The following is a 20,320-nucleotide window of genomic DNA, read 5'->3' as shown; positions in this document are numbered from 1 at the left end:
ATTTGCAATAATTTAAATGGACACTGTATTAGAGTGCTTAATCTGTAGAGAATTTGTCTTTGCTGAAATTCAAACCATGCTGAAACTATTTGCTCTGACATCTTCTGCCGAAATAGAATCTGCAGATTCTCTAAGGAACCGAGTCACATGTGGCACCTAGAACCTCTCATGCCATAAAAGGAGGAAAACACTTTCTTAAAATCACTAGATGTACATCACAACTCACATTAGAGCAGGAGTCAGTAAAATGAAAGTAGAGGAARCCAGGAATATGGTGTTATTGAGCAGAATGGCTCTTCCTTCTTCTTGTGTGACTAAGACACGTGAAAATTAAAGTACAGGAGAACACTGCAAATGACCATAAAATCCTACTTCCACCCACTCAGCAAACAAGCAAGCAAATGTTTCTAGAATGGCCTCAAGGACATACTTGTAAAACATGACAAGAATACATGAGCCAACTTGCACTGGTAGGCAACAAGAAAAGGCTGGAATTTTTAACACACACCTTTAGAAAAGGTAGTATTCTTCACCTTGAAGCACAAATACTACAGTTATACATACAGAGAGTGCCCTTGATCCCCTGGTCCAGACCATTGATCCAAATATTAAATGGGACTGGACCCAGTAGCAAGTCAKGAGGAACACCACTGGTGACCAGCAGCCAGCTGGATGTAACTCAGTTACAATTTAATGACTTTTCACGTTTAGAAAGGAACTGCAGTTTTCACACTTAAATGGGTATTCCACAGGAGGTTATAAAAGAGTTCTGTTAGAAAGAAAGCAAAATTAATGGAAATATAATTCCATAAAAACCTGTCAATCTCTAATTTATGTCTGTTTAAAGAAGTACAGTTGTACAGCTGGAGTCAATTTTGCAATTCAAATTAGTTTGTACATACTCTTAGCCTGTCTGGAATTACCGCAGTTAAAATATAAAATGATCAAGAGAGATATGAAATGAGCATTGAAAGAGAATGCTCAAACGATTGAATCTCTTTCTGAAAATAAAAATTAGAACTACCTCTGTTTCATTTAGTAATTGTCGAAAATACTCACAAGAAGGCTATGAAAGAGCATGAGGAAAAGTCCTTAAAATTTTGACCATTGAATAGAAGTGAAATCAAATAATTGCTTAAAGATCAAACTCAATGAAAAAAGTTAGTCTCATTATTTCATTATGAGTTTATGCAAAAGGTAAAAGTCTTGGTTAATAATGAGACAAAACCTACAAAACATAAAATGCCAACAGAAAATATTTTAAACATGCCAGAATATTTACATTAAAATCTAACATTTCTGATTTAAAATACTGTTGCAATCTTTGAAAGGAGTCATAGCTCCAGTTCTGCTCTATGAGTAGGACAAGTCCCAACTCTCACAATACACGGGCACAGTATATATAATTTTGCAGCTATTCAGTCACACATGCTGCCTGTAGGGATCTAACTGTACATTGTGTAGGCAAATGGCTACTCATTTAAATTATTCTTGCTCAAGTTTTGTGCAAAGAAAGCCTGCAGTTTACTATAAATTTATTTATGCCTAGTGCCTTGCTTGTAGGAACATCATAAAAATGTTCAAAACATCTGATAAAAATTTGGAAAACAATGTGTATGCATCTAGCTTGTGTTTTCCTTTAGGAAAAAAAAAAAAAAAAGGACAGTCTCAGCTCAGATCTCTTGTCTTTATACAGTTCCAAGATCTGATTTCACTCTCATTGAACAGGGAGCTGATAAACACAAACCATCATTCCACAGGCATTAATAATCACTTTGATTCCATTTTTAACTTTCACAGAGTTCCTGCTGTCATATGCAGATTACATTGGTGTGAAGTTACTCACTGTGTGACATTTTGCTTTTAAATTCTTGTAGATATTCATTCCTGCTGCAGACCTACACAATAATCTCCCACAGGCCACAGAAACTTCTACACTAAACATCAGTGTACGTCTGCCACTGATTCCCGATTTGATAATGATATTCTGAGTAGTCTAGGGCAGGGAAACACTRTTTCAAACATAAACACCATCATATTTAGGATGTCAAGATTGTATAACCCCTGTTGCCAAGCTCATTGCCACATCTAAATGTAGGAAAGTGGGACAAATTGCTGTAGCCATAACAATCATCCATGAGAAAGGATGCTCTAGAGAGAGTACATTAATACCGTGAGATGACATATCACTGCATTCCAGGAAGTAGTTACCAAAATATGACAGGGGTCAAGGAACTTAAATGCTTTGGAATRCTGCACAGATCGTCCCAATTGTTGGAATGACACTTGCATATGAACACATAAATGTTGCCTATATACAAAATAAATGAATAATTAAAATATGTAAAGAAAACAGCCTAAGCTGTTTGTTTTGCTATTTAAAACAACACGTTTACCTAGTGCAATGAAATATTTATTCACCRTGTTTTCCTTTTGCTGATCTATTTTTCTGGATTGATTACCTCTGAAAGCTTTCCTGACATGAGCTTTTGTATGCTGACAAAGGGGAGGTGAAGTGAAACATCTTGATTAGCTACAATGCAGATGAGCTTCTAGGCAAGCTTACCAGAGCAGGGAGAACAGAGTATGTGGTCAGGGGAATGCATCGATCCAAATGAGGTTTTATGGAGACGAGTAACCCATCCTCATATTTTCACAGAAAAACCAGCAGATCATACAACTGAGCCTTCAAATTTTCGGTCAGTGCTTTTGAGAAATAGTAACAAAAAGAATGCTTAGATTTTATTGCTGTGAGAGTTCCCACTGACTCACAACAAGCTTCATCAAATCCRAGAAAATAAAGGTCATAAAAAGCAAAAAAAGCCCAAACAAAATTGTGACATATTTGCAGATATATTAAAAATGTAGTGTTCATTAAGGGCATAAAAAATTATGCTGTCTAACATGAAAATATCACCATTACAATCATAATCCTTGGCATGTACAGAGTCTGCTTATGTCAGTGCCAACTAATCACTGAATAGTTTACCGAGAACCTGGGRAGGATTTTAGGCCTGATCAGTCTCTACCATGATCTTGAATCTTTTGTGCAGGCCACTGATCATGTAATTTATCTGCCTTACAATAACTCCAATATATGCTGTGACACAGAATATGATACAGCCCAAAAAGATGAAAGTGAACATCTGTTATGGTAAACATCTGTTTAATGCACCTTGTTTGAGTACTCCTCAACTACCATTAAAACTAAGAAGTCACTTGGCTCCTCCTAAATAAACTATTCTCTGAATATCCTACTTCCTGCGATAAACATCTTAAATAATTATTTACTGCTAAAATGACAATCCAGTCCTAACTTTAGCTTTACTTACAGTTAGTTATGCAATAATATATATTGAATGATCAGACTTACACTGACGCATTGCAGAAAATTAAGTTGGATTATATACCATGGGATTTGTATACTAAGTGTAATAATTTCTTCCCTTSACAAGAAGCATCCCAAAAATGTCACAAAGGACTGACTAGCTCTTCTGCCTCAGTTATATGAACCAGCAAGTCCTTATATCTAGTGATGTGCATTTTAGACATTATGATTGCAGCTTTTTCCTGCTCTCTCTGTTGTTTCTTTCTCCCTCTCCMTCTCTTTCTCCCTCTCATTAACAGGAAGGGAAATGCTTTCTGTACTATATCTCCCTATACTTTGTGGAGAGGCTCAAGGAGTCCAGGCAGATTGCTCAAAGTCTATTTCATACCATAAAACTAGAAATAAATATCATTGCTTCATCTGTGTCTGTCTCTACAGATAATTACAAACAATAATCATTGTGCCCTCTGCATTCCAATATCCATGACAATAAAGACCCTGACAATTCAGTGTCTGGCTCTCTCTTTTTGCCAAATTGGAAAGATAACTTGAGCGCTCTCCTGTCAGAAACAGTAATTTCAAATCTGTATACTCAAGTATTACAGGCCTTGCAAATAACTGCTACTTTGCTGAATTGTAAATAATTCTTATTAGGTACCTACAGTTTTTTCACCAAGTAATTCACAAAATCCTTCTAACACAGGATAATTTGCAAAAATTCAAAKAATTGATTTTTAATAGCTTTAATAGTAAGATTTTAAAAGGAATACTGTTTTTTAATTCATAACAGAATTAATTAAATATCAAATAAAGAAGTTGCTAGTTTTTTTTACATTGATTACTACGTTTTTCACTATTTATTTCCAACATTTTGCTATAATTTCCAACAGAAATTTCAGCTAAATGAATGTGTACTCTCTGCTTGATAACTCTATTTGACAGCTTCTATCTTGCAAAATGTATCAAATCAGTTTTCTTATTACAAGACAAAACACACCAATTTTTTTCTTTTTTCCTTCCACATCCTCAGGATAAATACAAAATAGAGATCTTAGGAAAAGCAGCACAGACAAAGGATGAAGTTGAGTATGATATCAGATCAGATGTGTTACAGCAGTGAAGGGTCACAAGAGATATCTCAGCTCTTCTGCCAAAGTGCCTAATTCAAATTCTAGTGCTTGACTAAGTCAGAGTTTATTACTCCATTCATATTTCTATGAATATGGCAGACCCTCGCACATGATAATTTGACTTCAAAGCTCTCCACTAAGTTGAACCTGACATGATGACATTGCAGAGTTTGTGGCTGAGTTTAGCAAACCACTTAAGGTAAGTGTATTTGACATTTTCTAAAGCCATTTTGCCATTAGTGACTTAAAGCAATTAATTCATAACAGYGGGAATAGATTCTTTTAAACTACTTTCCTTACTATTGGTAAAACAACCTAAAAATATAGGTTGGCTGCTTGTTCTCATCAATACATCAGTTCCTTTTATATAATACACTGTCACCAGAAAGAAATAGAAGCTTGAAGGTCAAAGACTATAGGGAAGCCCCAAAGGAAGTACAATGGCAAATTTCCACCCATGCTTATAGGAATTCAAAGGATTACAGTCTGAAAAATGCTATCTTTTTTTCTTGTTACGAAATCTTGAAAACATTCCACCCTTGCAGCTCAATTGCTTTTAGAAAACAGTAATTTTAATGACAGTTTATGATCTCTAGTTCTGGTTCTAGCAACTAATTCTTAAAAATATTTTGTAATGCTAAAAAAAACAAAAAAACCCACCAAACCAAACCCCCCCAAAACATCAGTGTGCTGTACAGCCCTTTAGATAAGGCTTCTTTCTGCACACATCTTTAAGGTCATTGGGTTATTTTAATGCTTTTTAGAGTGTTCAATATGTTTCACAATACAGGGACAATATAGCTACTATGTTTTCACTAACAGCAGCCTCCAAGATAAAAAGCCAAGAAATGAGCAATTGATAACCATTTTGTGCTTCATCTAAGGTACAAACTCTGAATTCATTCCCAACCAGACAAAATGTTAACCTTTGCAAGCTCTGGGTGACACACAGTCTGGAAAATAAGTGTAGAAAAACCCCTATGCTTTAGGAATACCTGAGCAGAACCAGAAAGTTTGAGCACCTCCTTTGGTTATCATAAGCAGATGTAAGAACGTAAGGATTTTGCCAGGAATATAAACAGAAGCTGCATTGGCACCCGTGATTTGACATGGCCAGAAAAGGTTTCACTTCTGAGTAGAAAGAGAATCTGATTCTATCTTATATTTTCCAGTTACTGCTCTGTCCCTCCCCAATAAATCAGGTGGCATAAAAACATTGCACACATATTCAACATAGTCGTGGTACGAATATAACATAGGAGAGGAAGCAGCCCTCACACATTTGTCTCAACATTTGGGACTTAATCAAAAATAATCTAGAGTAGAGCAGAAATTTATATTGCACACATCACCAACAAGGTCTTTGCAAACCATCTTATTTTACATAATGACTTCATTTTCTGTATTTGTGCAAAAGACAACATGAAGACCTTGCATTAATTAAAGAATTAGGTAGTATTGTGTGTTTTGTCCATTTTGAAAGGTGCACTGCTAAGATGAAGAATCTGTTATTATAATGCTTTATAGCTCTGCTGACAGAAATGAGTTAAGAGTAAAATTTCACATAGAAAGCTCACAATGACATTTTTCCTATGCTAAAATGTAATTTAAGAGGCATATGCCACATTTTAATAAAATATGAAATATTTCAGCTACATTTTTTATGGTTCYCTTTGGAAAATGGAGCAAATTTTATTTTACGTCCTCTGAAGTTCTCTGGCTGATGCTTTAAGATATATTTTGGTTTTGACTGCCATTTTCAAATTATCTGCCAATTTCTATTCTCAGTACTCACTCTTGCTATGATTATTTTCTTTTTACCGTATGTTCACTATTACTCAATTGTTAAAGGTACTTTGAAATGTATTCTATGACTGAGCATCTAATTCAGGAAAGAGTTATGTGTTCATATGTTTCCTGATCATTTTCTCAGGGAAAGAATAGATCACTGATTAGATTGCTTTCCACACTGAATACATATTATATGGCTCAGATTAGCCTTAGATTTCATAACTGGTTTAGTACAAAGTATTTGTATGCAGAAGGTTTATTAGATTAGCTAATCTGTTTTCCTCTTAGGGAAGATGTAACATCACTTTCTGATTTCCAGTTATGAGCCAGGAATCGGGTATGACAAAACAAAATTAACACCCATGTATTTACTTGAAACCCCAAAACCATGGATAAATTTCACTGCTTGAGAAGAAAATTCATGCTTCTGTCTTAATTTTCTCCATTCAGGAATGGCAGAAATATGAAAAGGCCATACTTAGCATAGAGTTAAAATATTACTATAAGTGCAACAATTTAAAAAGTCATAGTTTAATCAGTGAAAAGTTAATCACTGAGCCACATCAGCTTTAGCATCCTCAACTTGCAAAACTTAGCACATATGGAAAAGAAGAGGGGGCAAAGGGAAAAGGAGAAAGAGGAAAAAAAAAAAAAAAAAAAAAGAAGAGGGGGCAAAGGGAAAAGGAGAAAGAGGAAAAAAAAAATCAAACACCTTTACAATTAATAATAATAATAATCCCACCTTTACTTGATGTAAGATCTCATATACAATATTGTACCAAATTCTTCTTATCCCTGGACAGTTCTTTCTACCATTGCAGTTTATCTCCAACTGATACAGTTTAGATCATTTCAGGTAATTTCTCCTTCAGATAAATTATGYCAAAGCACCTTTCTGACAAGTTCTCTGTACAGTTGTTAATAATTCATATATTAGTTTATAGGGGTGGAAATAAGCCAATTTCAAATCAATGTTAAGATAAACAGAACTGTTCTAAGTAATTGCATGGTTTTTTTTTTTTAACTACAGTTTAGTGGTGTTCATGCAGAAAGTACAAGACATCACTGAAAATGACCATCATGTTGTCTCCTTAAAATCTCCAACTCTAAGAATAGCTGACTGAAGATGTTCAACAATGCAGCCATAAAAACCAGCTAGAATWTCAAATATAAGACTTGCCTGAAGAAGTCAATCAGGGCTAACTGCTAACAATTTATTCAGTTTTCCCCATCAATTAAAAGCAGGGAAAGGGAGAGTTGATATCCAAATTACCTGATCCTGCCCAAGCATAACATGCTTTAAATAGAGCGACATAAAGTTTTTTCACCCCAGTTTTCCTGTGGTGTGAAGGATTTTCTATGTAATATCTAGAAGTCCCTTCTCTGAATCCTCATTCAATTGTAGCTCTAGGAGGACACTAAGTCTGGATGTTCTTTCACTGCACATGGGTAATCTTGCCTGTGATAAAGAAACAGATTCCTGGTTTTGCTGGTAAACCACTCAACATAACCCCAAGAACAGTGTAAGAATTTCAGAGAAGGTTAACTTGCTTTATAACCTTCACAATCATTCTGTCATTCAAGCAAAGACAGTTCGCAAAACCAGTACTAAATTAGACTTAATATGTATGAAGATCAAATCAAGGGTATTATTGTCTACAGAAAGAAAGCAGTTCTTGCAAACAGAAACAGACAAAGTAACGTATTAAATAATTCATATAGTTGAGCACTTTGCAAAAAGTGCTCACTGTGAATTGCATATGGATATCTGGTTTTATGACTGGAAAACTGATCTTGAAACTCCAGAAAAAAAAATGCATGCCATTAATTTTAAATTCAAAGCAATATTGAAAATAATTGTATGACGATCAACAAATAACTACAATTATTGTGGAAAATTATGAATAAAACATTAAGCCCCTGGGCACTTTGCACTATTAAATGCATTTCTATTTTTATATCTCAACTCTCTCTAAAAAAAAAAAAATAAAATGAAGAACTTTTAAAGAAAATTATGATTCTTTTATTTGCATTAAGAGAACCTTGAACACYTTCCTTGTTATGAATAAAAATTATATTGAAATGAAAGTCAGCTTCCAATATAATATTATTTAAGTAGAAAAGAGTAGGAATTCATTCAACAAGAGAGAAACTGGAGAGTAGACTATTTCCAACATAATATATGGACATTTTTCGGTACAATACATATATTCTGATGCACTGATTTTTTTGAAATTTGCATTAAATATACAAAAATACACCTCAAGAAGATAAAAATTATTCCTAGAGATTCAATAGAAGCAGCAATTACAACCATTACCTTCTCGTCAGGAGCTCATGGTCCCTTGAAAATTTAGTTTGAAGGTCTCTGTGATTTCTAGATTAATTAAATGAGAAAACTGTATGATGTCTTGATGCATTCCATTTTGCAGCTGCTATGTAAACCAAATAAATAAAATGCTTTTTCCAAAAGCTTATGTGTTGTATAGGATCTAAAATAGACTGTAACTGAATTTTGTATATTTGGTGCATAAACCCTTTTTTAGTATCATTTTATGCCATTTCATTATGTAATAACTGTTGTTTCAATTGATGTCAGTGAAGGACTTCTGCCACAAAGGTCCATGTTGTAAAATGCATTACTCACAGAACGATTTCTGCCTCCTAATGTAAACAATGTTTCATTTATTTTTAAGGGTTCTGTTTAAACATTTATACTTATCTCTGTTGTTACAGTGCACTGTTTCTACTTTCTGATTCTTGTTAAAAGCCGATAGCTTTTTTATGTGTTTTAAATCTCTAAACTCAATTGTTTTGAACTTACCAAGTGGCCATTTCCTTCCATTCAGTATTCCTTTCTTCAAACACTTCTTTTGTAAGTATTTAGTATGAACCATTGCAAGTTTCTGGCAYGTGGTCTCATTGCTAACATCCAAGCCAACCTTGGCCAACATTGGCAAGAACAGTGACGCTAGAGAAATGGTCACTATTTCAGAATTCACATGCTAACTACTGCATGAACAAAATGTCTAAAACCCAGTACATGGACTTTAATAAGTAGCACCATGAAGCAGGGAATTAGGAATGAATTCTCCAAAGACAAAACAACTGCAGTCTGCTGTGTGCTCRTAAAAGTGTTCCAACTGGAAAGTGTCAAAATTTCTCACGAATTAGAGACAAATGCCTCTTGTCCTTGCTTTCAAAATGTACATTTATGACCTGTTTCCTTTAAAATAATAATTGATTGAAGAATTACTTTGTGATGATTACTGTTACAGACGGAGAAAAAAAAAAAAAGAAGTGGAAAAAGCAAAAACTGAAATGGCAGACAGGAGTGGATTCACAGACAGATCATGTTCYGTGTTTCTTGTTCACTATAGTTCCCCTGACAGCAGAAATGCTTTGTATACCAACTTTTGATTAGCATGAATAGAAATACGGCATTAACTCCCAGAGGACTGTAAGACATTCAAGGAGAGCAGATGACTGATCATATAAACAGCAGCAGACAATATATTAATAAATGAGCAGATCTCCAAGTATTTCCAAGAGTGCCAAGTGACACTTGGCAAATGACACGGTATCTAACTTCACAATACACATTACTGATGTTTTTGAATTGCCAAAAGGAAGCAACAACTCACTCATACGAATGGTATTTTCTACTTTAGTAGGTTCTGACAGMACCTCTCTACTGTAGCCAACTCAAGTCACCTTTTATCTCAAATATACCTCAGCTGTCCAAGACCATTCCCACCAAATTTTCTAACACCTTTAATTTTTGTTACGATCCTTTTGATATTCAAGTAGTATCTGCCTACAATAAATCAACACTGGAGCTCAAAACATCCTTATATAGAATCCTATGTTATGTACACATTTTCATTGTGTACATAGATCACATGAAGACAATTGGCACTGACTTTACAGGACATCATAACTGATGAAAAAGCTGTTGCTGCTCATAMAATCATTAAATATAAATCCTTTCCCAGACAGCTGGAGAACAGGTTCACTCAGGCCATTTAGATCAGATAGCACAGGGGTATCAAATCATGTAAAAAATTACTCTTGGTGGCCACGATACAGATKGTGTCCTCCTCCTTTTGGGGTCCAAAATGATAGGGTAAAGTAATACAACTTGCAGTAGCCCTCAGGTGTCCACAAAACACACCAGAGGAGACGAAGAGGGAGGCTAAAAGCCATTGAACAAGTTAAAAGACTTTATCACTCCCATTTTCATTTATAGTCTGAGTACCAGAGGAGGTAGGGACCAAGAAGAAAAGCTGTGGCATAAAAGTCTTGGATCCTCTTTTCCTACTAGGAAACTAATTTGGTAGTCAGAACASTAATGCTGCTGAGTTGGAGGAACTACAGAGGCGTCACATCAGACAGTCAAAATAAATCCACTATGTTTTGACACACTGCATAAACTATGTCCTCTTATGTACTACCACAGAAATACTGTAAAGAAAAACAAGCTAAACCTTGCTTCTCTGGAGTATAAGGCAACATTTTCCCACCTACCATATTCACCTGGGAGATGAGTGGAATCTCCACACTGGTCTAGTACAGCTGTTCACTTGACGATTTCAGGAAAATTGCTGAAGTTCAATTCAGGTGTTTGTCACTGCCAGCCTGGAGGCTGCTCCAGAAAAAAAGCAGTTTCTGAGATAACTAAACTTGAAGGTCAGCAAACTGATAATGTCTTAATCAATCAAAAAACTGACCCAACAAAGAAACTGGTACTCTCTAAAGCCAACCATATGGTTACCCTGACAACTGCACCCGTGAATTTGTCAGTAACTCATGAAATATTACACAGTATTAAGCACACTGGTGGCACCCTGGCAATAAAGTCATGTTGCAACAGCTCATTTCTGTACGTACCTGGATTTATTTCCAAATAAGATGGCACAAAATGCATCAAATGTATGTCAGAGACTGAAAATCTCAGTCCCTCCAGTGTGTCTGAATCTCTTTGTGTTGCTCTAGCTACACAGAGACCAGAAACCAACTCAATTTCCCCAGCCAAGAACTCCCTTGTGTTTGCAGAACTAGTACAAGAGTCCCTCTGGCAGACACAAAGCTGGCATTTCTCCTCCAGCTTCCAGCCTCAGTACAGGAAGCACAAGGGGCACTGCTGGACTTTCTGCCTTCTCTGTTGGCAGGCTGCTATTTAGAGGACAGTTGGAAAACTTTATAATATCTCCAAGACTGTTCTAAACTACAGTGAGTTGGCATAAATCTAGTCTGGGAATCAAATGGGACWCCAAAGCTCAAATACTAATTTTTTTTGCTCAGTCTTGACCCATTAGTTACCAGGTATTCTACTTTTTGGTCAATCTCTCTCCTGCTGCAGTTTCCAAGATCCTCCAAGCCCTTTGAATATGAAAATTTGACATTGGAATTAATAAAGAAGGTCTTAATTACAGTGAATTTTCAAGTTATCTTCATTCAAAGGACAAATATTAATAAGGAAAAGAGATTAGGTGCCCCCCTAAACCATCACATTTGAGCTTGAAGCTTAAACAAACCAGGCAGATTTGGAGAATACTTTCTTTAGCTAGTTTTAATAACCTCTACATCTTTTCTCAAATTTTRTCTCTTCATGTTGAACTGCCCCTTTCTTTCTGCTGGAACACTGCCTGGCTCAGAGACTGACAGTTTTGTATAATGATTATGGTACACACTGCACCCCTCAAATAAATGCTTACCTTTATTTTTAATTCCTTAACAGTTAGATTGCTTTCTAACCTGCAATTTTGATTGTATGTGGCTGGCAATGCAATATGATTCTTTTGCACCAAGCTTCTTTTTCCTTAATTCTCACAGTTTTCCTAAAAAGCTGTTTGTAGAATGCCATGCAAATTAAAATAGACTGAGAAATTTCTGTGGGTGGAGAACATGTTAAAATAATATATTCATCCCTAATGGCAACGTGGGAATAACAACTGTGCTTTGCCATTAGTCATGGACTGGAATCACACCTATCTGYCAGTAACGTTATGCACTAATGTTTTTCCCCTCAATATCAGAGTATTGTTGAAATATTAACTGATTAATTCTCAGTGCCACTTGCAAGATGGGACTGAGAATGAACATTATTCCTATTCTACAGACAATTAATTGAATTAGATTTCTCTGGTCCTGCCCACTCTTCAGTCAGGTACCCACTGGTGTACTTCATAACTACAGCAATAAGAACTGAGATTTCAGTGGTTTTCCARTGTATGTGAAGAATCAGCCCTTACCTAAACTGTGCTGGGGAAACTCTGATGTTTCAGGTAAAGATTCACATGTAAATGTGCTTTATTTGTCTGCCACGTGACAAAAAGAATCATAACATGTCTACTATACACCAGAGTTCTACTTAGGTAAGATGTTTATCAAGAACATAGACACACAGAAGGAAATCAGGCAAAGGAAATCATTAGAAAATTCTACTTTTTTTTTAATCTGAAACATACACTCTGCTCTATTCTCATACAGCAAGCAGCCATTTCARGCACTATTTCTTCACCAACAGAGCCCCTTCACCTTCAGAGAAGCTTAACAATCTTCAGAAGAGAAAGTGAAGGAGTTAAGAAGTAGGGGAAAAGAGAAAAAGATCAACAGCTGGAGAAGGGAAGGAGAAAGGGTGAGATATGCACAGAGCACCGAGGGGCGACTGCCTTGCAAGGGAAGGTGAACTGGCAACAATAAGGCTGGCACCAGCCACTGCACCAACAGGATCCAGGATGTGAAGCAGCAGCTCCAGGACAGGGCCAGAGATGGTGGCAGGGTCAGACACAGACCAAATCACCCAGCACATCTGTAGTGATCAGGCTGGTTCCTTTCCAGGACCAGTAGAACTGTTCTACCTATTCTACCAATAGAACTGGATCTACCCTAGGTGATCTAACAGTGGGACTATCTGCGCATGAACAAGAAGAAATGCATTTCCCCTTCTGCTGACCATAGACCAGAACTTCTTTGCTCTACAGAAGAGCCTGGCCACTGTAACACATGCTGCCAACATGCATGGAATAGAACCCTGCTATCACACTGAGGGCAATGCTAACACTGCAGAGAAAATGCAGTTCCTACAACGGTTGAAACCCAAGTAYGAAGCACAGGAAGATCTGGGCTACCACTATCATGTGTTTCTGGCTTCCCATCTCTGGAGTCAGCCTTGACATCCTGTCTTTTTGATAAAAATCCTGAATTTGAAAGAGTGTTTTTTTTTCAAAACCTATGTAAACAGTTATTATCCAGAAAAAAATTAGTGAATGGAAAAGCCMAAGTCCAAGATCTCATCCTGATACCCTTACAAGAGAGTTACATTAAATAGGGCTAATATAAACAAAATCAGGGTTTTGGAATGTTTCTTTGCTAACATAGAAGACAATTAGCAAGGACAAAGAGTGTAAAAGAAACAGGATTTGAAATAGCTACCCAAAAAAGCATTCTTAGTATACAGATGATCTGATATCAAAGAACAACAAMAAAAAAGACCCTATAAGACATTATTAATGCTATCTAATCACACTGATTCATACTAGACTGACAAATCCATTAGAAATACCTACTAAGGAAAGATAAAATTAGTGTCTTCTATACTCAATTCCATATACGCATTTAAGGTTGCCCTAAGGTCTTCATGAAACTTAATGTCATCTTCTAGCCCTTTCCTATTCCATCTATTAAAAATCGGGGAAATCTGTATTAATGATACATTAAGACTGCAGAGTTATAAAAAATAAATCAGAAATACTTTTTTTTCTCAAATATACGCTTCAATGACCTTGACATGATATTACTTTTTGCTGTGTGATACAACTCTACCTTGATATATGTAATAACAACCCTAAGAATCATACATTTTGAACTTTCTGGCTATCAAAGGCAATCTGACACTTTACCAGTGCATTGATAAAGATTTTAGACTGCATTAATTTTTATCTCCTTTAAACCAGAATGAAAGAAATACTATCAGTTCMGTTTGAAGAGACCATATAGATTATGGGAACACTTTTACATGGTTTCTGTTTTTAAAGAACAGTTAAAACACATTCCGAGTAAACTCAGGAGAGTCTTTCCTGTAGAAGYGGAGGCTGGAGAAAAACTGCTCAGCTTGGTATCAGCACAAGTAAAATGCAACTAGAGCAGGAGAGGAGGATTTTAAGTTGAGCATGAAAGTAGTTAGGAACATCTGAAAGAAGAAAAGACTACAAAAATCCTAAAATGATTGACCCAGAGTACTTTCCCTAGGCAATGAACAGCTCAGGTAAAAGTCTGAACAGCAAGAGGAGCAAAACCTGTCTGCAGAAGTCATGACTCCCAGAAAGCTGACAGGAAAATTCTGCTAGAGGCATTTCTGTAATTTATTGTTTGTTTTGCCTTGGGAGAAAGTGGGGAGACAAAACAACAAAGAGATATTTTATCACTGTAATGAAAAAGCATTCCATTTCCTAAACAGGCATATACTTTAGCTCTATCATTCTTTGCTGYTCACAAGAAATCTGGTGTATGAGAGAAATCACAGATTCTCACAGCGCTGACAGCTGCCTGTCTCATAACTCATTAATTGACTTTCTCTTCTTCTATTCTCTATATTTAAACAGTTCTTCTTGCCTTTTCCACTATTTTTTAAACCTTTTTTTGTTCTTCTTCTTAAAATATATTTTTCTAAATTACCAATATTTCATTTTGCCAGACAAGATKATTCGACATCACTTTTTCATAGAATCATAGAACAATCAAGGGTGGAAAAGATGCCCAAGATCACAGAATATTCTGAGTTGGAAGGGACGCACAAGGATCATCAAGTTCAACTCTTAAGTCAAYGGCCCATATAGGGATTGAACCCACAACCTCAGCATTTTTAGCACCAGGCTCTAAGATCATCAAGTCTAAAYTTGTAATCACCAAGTTACTTCATAACGCTTTGCCTTGGGTTATATTTTTTACTTTGTAATACAAAATAATTTGCTGTATTTTGGTGACAACCCCAGAGCTAATGAATCTATTGGTGAAATAGGGAGAATTAATTCCAACCAGTCTATCAAATGTTTTCCTCTCTCCCATCTGAAGATGCAACAGGTTCATGTGTAATATTTCCATAGAAAAAACCAACATAAATTCTAAATTCAAATGGCTTCTAAGTATTACCTACAAGAATATACAAGGTGAACTTCGTCCTTTTTTTGAGTTTTTCATAAAGCAAAGACACGATATAAAAACTTTCCTCAAAGACAAGYCTTTCCATAATGTAACACCAGATATGGTGTGGGGTTCAAGTTTATTATCCACATGAGATCCATAACCTATGAATACAGTGCTGTTAAAAATGTCATTCCTCTCATAAAGTATACACTTTCCAGCTGGGTGCAAGCTGAAACAGTTTGATATTTACGTTCTTGTGAAACTAAAGTGCAGATGGACATAAAATTTGTCATGGAGCCCAGAAAAAAAAGACATCTCCAGGGTATTTTTTTCTACTACAGCATACTTTTTCTACCACATACAATTCAATATGTGCTCCAGAGCATTTAGTTCTTCTAAAAACAGTGTCAGCAAAATTTCTGGATCTCTTTCATGAATATTTTAAAAATGTTAATCAGGCTGAAACATGAATGTCCTTTAGCAAGAASGCTGCACCTCATCACTGGAGGTTTAGCAAAAGAAGCAGAAAACAGCACAGAGCTGCAGCTAAGTAGATTCCAGCAACACTTTTACTGCACATGTAACTGGATCAACATTTTACTAATAGGGTTAAATTTCAACCATTCAAAAAACCTTATAGTCTTGACATTCTGGAGTCTCACACAGAATACATACACACTGCTGACATTGCAAGTCCCTGAAGGATGTGTCTCACTCCAGAAGCTATTTCAGAGAATTTCTCTAATTTAGAAAAAAAAAAAAAATTTATACAGTTTTACTTTCAAAAGTATCCATTACACCTTACGTGATTAGCACAAACCTGCAGCTAAGAATGTCGACAAGCGCAGCACAATAAACACACCTATGGGGTGTATGCACGGAGAATGCTACATGATATGCATTCTYTTCCCTTAAGGCATATTAAAATCAAACTCTGAATTTACGCAATGTTGTCTCTCCCTCTAAATTATATAAATATAGGAGTTTAAATGGAGATTTTTTTTTTTGCTCTAAAAAACTGTGCATATACCAGCTTTCAGGTTTTTGTTTTACGTAGGAATTTCCTAATGTGACAAAAAGAAAAAAATAATTACATATCCATTGATAAAGCGGAAAACAGATATTCTAGGCAGATTTTTTTTCTGTTTGTGCATCTCTCTCATATGAAACCAACCAGAATCTTTTAGCACTCCCATGTTAATGGAATATTTATTTTATGAATACTAAGTTAAATCACAATGCCTGTAAAAGACTCAGTTTTCACATTTCATAGGTCTCTTTTCATGATTTGATTTTTTTTTACAAAAGCAACAGCAAATCAGAGAAACTCCAAGGAGGCTCACAGGAGTTTTACACCAGGCTCTTAACAAACTTTAGAGACACAGTCTTGAGGGCAGGGAGCTTACAAAAGAATGCTCTGCTCCTRGAGGATTTGGGCACACACGCACTGAGGGGCCCAACTGCTGTCAAGCCGTGCAAAGTGCTTATTCACATAGATATAAATGGTTCTGATTACAGTTTCACTGAACTAATTTTAAACCACTCAAACTCTGAATTTAAAAGCATAGAACTTCTGGGCTGACAACAGTCCCAACTTCCCAACAGCTCTGCAGATGTGGCTATTTAGGGAGTCACTGGTGACAGAATGGCTTTAGCATGAGGTGCTGGGACCTGCAGAGATGGGAGGGATGAGGGGCAGTGTAATCAGARCCCTCATGGCTCTCTTCTTACAAGGCAGGATGTATCGTTTATACCAAAGCCCTTAGCCAAATACCAAACCACTCTCCATCCCAGTCTGGCTGGATCATGTAGAGGAAAATCAAACAATCCTTATAGAAAAAGGCTTCTGGCTTCACATGTGGGGAACGCTGTAGCCAAAAGTGTCAGTGTCCCTGTGTGCTGGGWTGCTGCTTACTCTGCCTGTGTGGGTGGGGCTGGCCAGTCGTGACCTCAAGTCAGCAGAACAGGCACGGTTTGTGATGGAGAACAAAACAGCAGCACGTGGCAGCCCAATGCTCAGCATCTAAACCTGGGGGAAGAAGGGGAGATGTCTGGAGTGACAAACATTGTGTTTGTCTTCCCAAGTCACGGTTAGGTGTGGTGGAGCCATGCTGTCCTGGAGATGGCTGAACACCTGCCTGCCCAKGGGAAATGGTGGATGAATGCCTTGTTTGGCTTTGCCTGTGTGCACAGCTTTTCCTTTACACATTAAAGTGTGTGTATCTCAACCCCTGAGTTCTCTGTCTTTTACCCTTCGGTTCTCTCCCTGATCCTGCTGGTGGGGGAGGTGAGCAAGTGGGTGCTGGGGCTTGGCTGCTGGCTGGGGTTWCACCACAACAGACCCTAAYAGGACAAGTGRTTGTCGTACAAATACAGGACTAGGAATACATAACAAAAATTACCAAATTCACCTGAAAATACTACAAATTAATGCCTTAGGTCTCTTTCACTTTTAAAAGCTTTATTGYGCTATGCAAGGCAGACTTCTATTTTTAAATTCTTAAGATAAATGCTCTGGTGTATTCTCCTTGCCACAAACTTCAGGGAACTGCTTACGCCAGCCTGTGAACAACCTGAGCTGAAGGAAAGTCATWCTGACAGAACTATTACTTTTTCCTTATTTAGTATTCTCCCTATTAGTCTCCTTGTTGGAAAACCACTCTGAACTTCAACCTTATCAGAGAAAAAAGGAAAATCAGTATTCTGTAATAGGTTTGTGTGAATCCAAACATTTTGATTTCCAATTAATAGAAGAGGGAGTGCAGCAATAAATAAATAAAATAGGCATGATGGTGGAGACAGCTGCCATGGCTGACAAGGATTAGCAGCACACCCAAAGTACAGCTGCCTCAGAACAATATCGCTGCTGCTCTGCATGGTTTGGGAAGGCAAAGAAGGGCCACAAAGGAAGCTTTGATGCATGCTAAAAATCCCAATCTTGATATTAAACTCTTCTTGGATTACTTTTAAGGTTTCTTTTTAATCCCAAAGGTAGTGGTAATGCCTGAAATGATGTCCCCATGCACTCTAAACTCACATTTAAAAAGAATTCTGAATCCTGACAGGACYACCGCCCCCACTGGGATTATTCACACACTGCAGAAAACTCATCAAATTCTTGTAAAAATAACTTTCCTCCAATACAGAAGGGGAATAGCAAGCAAAAATACCATGGACTGGCAGTAAAAATGCCAAAGAGCATTGTGAGCCCCTACAAATGAGTTCACATATCYAATCAATTTTAATTCAAGCCTATGCAGTCACAGCACTAAGTCAGTGAGGTGAGAGGTCTTACAGAAAATTAATGAGATTGTGGATATTATTTCATGACCTGTTTAAAAAAGAGTATAACCTAAATGCTGCTAAAAGGATAAGCTCAYTATTCCCTCTACCTCCAGTTCCCAAAGAAATATCCATTCTGTGTAAGCAGAGTCCAGAGAGCACTTTCATGTCTTCTATAGTGGGCCCCAACATACAAAATGCACAAGGACTACCATCCCCTGTTCGCACTGTCCTTTTCTTTCTGGGGAGGCTCTTCTGTAGGAGCTCACAGAAAACATGCTCCTTTTCCCTTCATTGCACCTTAATTGTCTTGTGGTTATACAGAATTCATATTTCTTTGGTGAGCTAACAAAAATCAATTAGTCATAACTTYGATTAGTAATCACAAAATAATTTGTCTTCTTAAGTCAAGAAGTAAGAAGTCATTGTCCCTATGAATTAAAAGACAGATTACATAAATTATGATTGCCTTTCCTGGCAATAAGGACAYATCAGGCTTAATTGAGAGGAGCATAAGCAACTACTGAAATTGCAAATTAATCTCATTCAGAAAAAATATGGTACATCATTGTATAGACTGGAAAACAGGTTCTCTGTTMGAGCATTGCCAGCATACGAATACACTGTGACTTATGATTAAATTTTTTAATGAAGAAGAAGGTGAAAGGAGGCAAAATGCCTCTGAGGCAGAAAAGGGAATTCAGTGACATTTCATTCCAAATATCTTCCCAYAGGTTTAATGCAAAGACTCAAATAAGGTCCCCACCACGGCCATCTAGAAAGTGCACGCCACAAACCCTGTCTCTTCCACTGAGACAGTTTCAGTAATGAAGCAAATTAAACTAGATGTCTTTGTGCCCAAGGAAACACCCCTCTTAATGGGCAGGGGTGTGGGATGCTCTGATTCCAGAGACAAGACAGTTACCATTTAATCCTACTGGAAAGGGCACTACAGCACCACATGGTAAAACCTCTAATTTCATTTGGCATAAAGCATCAGGAATAGAGAAAAAGTGAAGAGAAATTCATAGTTCATGAGTGTGGGTACATCAGTTCAAAGCTCACCAGGGTAAGCAAATACAAAACAAAGAAACCCAACCCTTGTTAAAATATCTTACTCAGGTTAGTACTTTGAGTCATAAGTGGAGTCAACCTGCTTTTAAACAACATTTTAAAAAAAAGCATTGTGCCACTATGAAAGAGCATCATCACAAGTATTCATAATGAACCAACACAAGAATTTACATTTGCATTCCTAAATTGCAGCATGACCAGTGTGACCACCCAACATCTAAATAAAATGAAGGAACAATTTGTTTCAGACAAATATAAAGAAAGGATTTCATTGATTTTACAGTTCTCACAGTCACATTTGAACAACCAGAACAAACCAATAAAAGGGGTAAGCCCTTCAACCATTCTGTCTTTACTATAAGGTCTAAGCCTCCTCTCTGCTGAGAAATAAGAATAATAAGAAATTATGTATTTTACTCAGCATTGTAGTTGATTTGGCTATGGCTTTCTCTGCTCAGTTACACGATCTCATGATCACTCCTGAGTAGAATTCCTCCTGGCTAAAAATTGCTGGTATTGCTGTCATCTTCATTGATAATGGTACTTAAAGTGTCCACTTTCCCTCATT

This window comes from Malurus melanocephalus, unplaced genomic scaffold (assembly GCF_030028575.1).
Source record: "Malurus melanocephalus ecotype Western Australia unplaced genomic scaffold, MMel_1.1 scaffold_155, whole genome shotgun sequence".
NCBI classification, from domain to species: domain Eukaryota; kingdom Metazoa; phylum Chordata; class Aves; order Passeriformes; family Maluridae; genus Malurus; species Malurus melanocephalus.
This window is presented reverse-complemented; position numbering follows the sequence as displayed.